The following is a 3,815-nucleotide window of genomic DNA, read 5'->3' as shown; positions in this document are numbered from 1 at the left end:
GAAACAAACAGAAATAATTGCATATAGGATGAGTTTCATCCACTAGTCATGATTTGCTCGTTTCGCTAAAGTTTTTTTAGTATTTTAAAAATAGCTATATATTCTAATTAAATTGCCTTTTTGATTGAGGGGTCTGTGATTCAAACAAAATTCAAATTTTAGCGTAAAGAGCGAGGTACTGACTAGGGAGTGAACTCTCTAATATACGTAATAAAAACATACGAATATAGAAATTCATTACGTAAGTTAATTCGTAAGTTACGTCAGAACAAAATTTCGAGAAAGAAAATTAGCCAAAAAAAGGAAAATTAATATGCGAATTTCGTTTTAATCATTCATATACGGTGAGCCAAAATCAAAGCTGCATTAATTCAAAAACGTTCAGAAATTAACTATAAAAACATATTTTTTAACTGAAAGTGAGGAGCGACATTAAAACTTAAAACGAACAGAAATTATTCCGTATATGAAAGGGGCCGTCCCCTCCTCAAAGCCACGCTCTTTACGCTAAAGTTTGGCTCTGTCTCACAACTTTATTTTTTTAAACAATAAAAAACTTTAGCGTAAAGAGTGAGGCGTTGAGGAGGGGACAGCCCCTTTCATATACGGAATAATTTCTGTTCGTTTTAAGTTTTAATGTCGCTCCTTACTTTCAGTTAAAAAAACTTGTTTTTTTTAGTTTATTTTCAAAAGAGGCGGTACTTGCTATAGGGCTAAGCCACCAGTCTCACTAAAGTGCAACACTTTTAAATAGGCTTTATTTGTAGCCTAAACGACAAACATTCACGAACCTGTGCAGCCTTAAAATCTCGGAAGGTGGGGAACAAAACCTCTCTACCACCAGTATTATCGTAAAAGGGGTATAACGAGCCTGGTAATGGTAGTCCACGCTCCATACGATAACCAACAAAAATTCCTATAGGCTACTGTTTACTGTTAGCACGTATAACCTATATCTATCCAGAGAGTCTGGGGAGCATAGAAACGCAACATATTGTATTCCCTACTCTTAAGAATACCGCTATCAAGTCTAGAGAAAACACTGATAATCTTTTCTAACCTATCCTGGGCTAAAGTAAAAATAACTGTCCTACTATCCAATAAAAAACGCATATGCACTAATTTCAAACTAGTATCAATGTAAGAAGTGATCAAAAACCATAAAAAAAAATTAACATGAAGCAAGGTCACCCTCCTTCGTAGACCAAAAAAAGACGGAACTAATCAGAACAAAGAGTTCAACGAGTTCTATAGTTGAAAAAGAGTTGAAAGAGAACGAAAGAGTTGAAAAAAACTTGGAGTTGAAACAAATGTGTGCGGGGAATCCCCCGTTCATACTGTTATCTTTTTTGCAATGTTTAGGAACAGGCGGGGAATCCCCACTCGTTTGGAATGGTACCAACAGGACATTAGCAAATAGCACATAGTTTAATGACGTGTTTAATCACGTGTAGAGGTCCCATAGAATAACAATGGAAGGAACATAGAATAGCATGGAAGGAACATAAGCTCTTAGAATAACATGGAGATTTCTATACGTCTAAGCAAAATGGTACCTCTTACCCTACTGACGGAGAAACAGTGGCTAAAGAAGGGGAAAGGGGGAAAGCTTGAAAAAAAAAACACTCTGGTTGAAAAAAACTTGGAGTTGAAACAAATTTGTGCGGGGAATCCCCCGTTCATACTGTCATGTTTTTTGCAATGTTTAGGAACAGGCGGGGAATCCCCACTCGTTTAGAATGGTACCAACAGGAAATAAGCAAATAGCACGTAGTTTCATGACGTGTTTAATCACGTGTAGAGGTCCCATAGAATAACAATGGAAGGAACATAGAATAGCATGGAAGGAACATAAGTCCTTAGAATAACATGGAGATTGCTATACGTCTAAGCAAAATGGTACCTCTTACCCTACTGACGGAGAAACAGTGGCTACAGAAGGGGAAAGGGCTCCTGATGGTAATTGGTCGGACAGTGGTGGAAGACTCTGGACAATGGAAGCGAGGAATTTATTGAGATTATTGGCAGTAACTCGGGTATCAGGGGACTCGGGTAGATTGAAGTTAAGCTGTTCGAGCCTCCTGCCACACAGATTTTTAACCTCAGAATACCAGTTTTTTGGTTTATTAGTAAACAATACTTCGACCTTATTTTTGTAGTACGATCGTGCCAATTTGCGAATTTTTCTTTTAATTAATTTTCTTAGTTTATTGGCTTCATCTGGTTTACCATTTTTGAAAAGCTTCAATTTGGTTCTAATTAGTGTTTTTATAGTTTGGTTAATAAAGGGTTTATCACTGGAGCAATTTTTAATTTTTTTTTTCCGGGAAGCAAATTTGATATTTGTCAATTAGCTTTTTGTGGAACAAAGCCATTTTCTCATCCAAATTTTTTAAACTATAAACATCGGACCAATCTTCAGTATTCAGCCACATGCCAAAAGAAAGAAGACCAGAATTTTGAAGAGGGCGATAACTGCCATAAGTTACTGAGAAAGAATAATTAAAATTTGAGGAGGGGGATAAAAGAATCGAGAGATGATAACTCCCACCTAATGGAGGCAGAGCTAAGGGAGGGTTGTAAAAATTATACATATTAGTTAAAATAATATCAAGAGAGGTATTTCCCCGAGTCGTTGGTATTTTAACAAATTGCTTAACTTTAAGTCAGGAGTAAAGAGAATCCATTTTAAGGTCGTTTGCATCGCCAACTAAAAAAGACCAGCTTTGGGGTATTTAGAAATAACAAAATCAGTACTTGTCTGCAATTGCTGGATGAATTTACGTTTTGACTCGATATTTTGATTTGGGGGGTAATAGAAAACAGCTATTGCAATAATATTAAATAGAAGAGGGAGTACTTTTGGACTAATATTTTGCCAAAGGATTTCACCACACTCGGATTAACTAGGGACTCGAATAACCTTTGGGTAAAGGTTACTCTTAGTAAACAACAAAACACCGCCACCTTTTTTTCCAAGTGGGTGGTCTAAAGGACGGAGTTTAATAAACTCTGAATAATTTGTCAGGCGCAGAGACCCTGGGTCGTGGGACTGTACTTCCGTAATAGCTATAATATCGATTAGATTTGATTCGTTAAGAAAGGGACTAGAGAGGGAGCTATCACTTTCCCAACCCTGTTCAATAATAGTGTCCTGGATGCTCAGGCAAGTGTTTGCCTTCATGCATTCTTGGGAGAATCGAAATGTCTCTTATATGTTAGGCTGATGACATCTTGAATCTCAGTCGTACGATCCAGCGCAGTGGGCAGAATTTCAAAATCCTCAAAGATGAATATTCAAAAATCGGGCTGTCTTTTAATCCTGAGAAATCCAAAGTTATCCTTATCAATTGGCGAAATCCCTCTACTTCTCTTCTAAATCTTGACGGTTCTCTTGTTAAACCCGCAGACCATATTACATACCTGGGCCTTCCAATTGACACATCTATCGGCCACACACGTCGTTTGCTGATTTCTCACGTTGAGCGTAAAATTAGCATTTCTTACGCTTGAATCGTAAAAAGCAAACTATGTTTCAACCGTTACCTTCTAGCATCCATTTACAACGCCACAGCCCTTCCACACATGCTTTACATTGCTCCTTTCTGGAAATTCTTTACAGTTACAGATAAAAAGCACCTACGATCAATCTTCTTCAGATTTGCTAAATATCTTCTACATTTGCCCCCTTGGACAAGAAACCGTAAAATTATTCATTTGTATAAGCTAGCTGACCCTAATATTATCATTAATAAATATCTATCCCGTTTTCAAAATAAGTTTAATCATCCATGGTCACCAATTTGTTCACAACA

Source organism: Artemia sp. Qi Xiang Cuo, chromosome 11 (assembly GCF_049724085.1).
Source record: "Artemia sp. Qi Xiang Cuo chromosome 11, ASM4972408v1, whole genome shotgun sequence".
NCBI lineage: Eukaryota > Metazoa > Arthropoda > Branchiopoda > Anostraca > Artemiidae > Artemia > Artemia sp. Qi Xiang Cuo.
The sequence above is the reverse complement of the archived record's forward strand: the minus strand, read 5'-3'. Positions refer to the sequence as shown.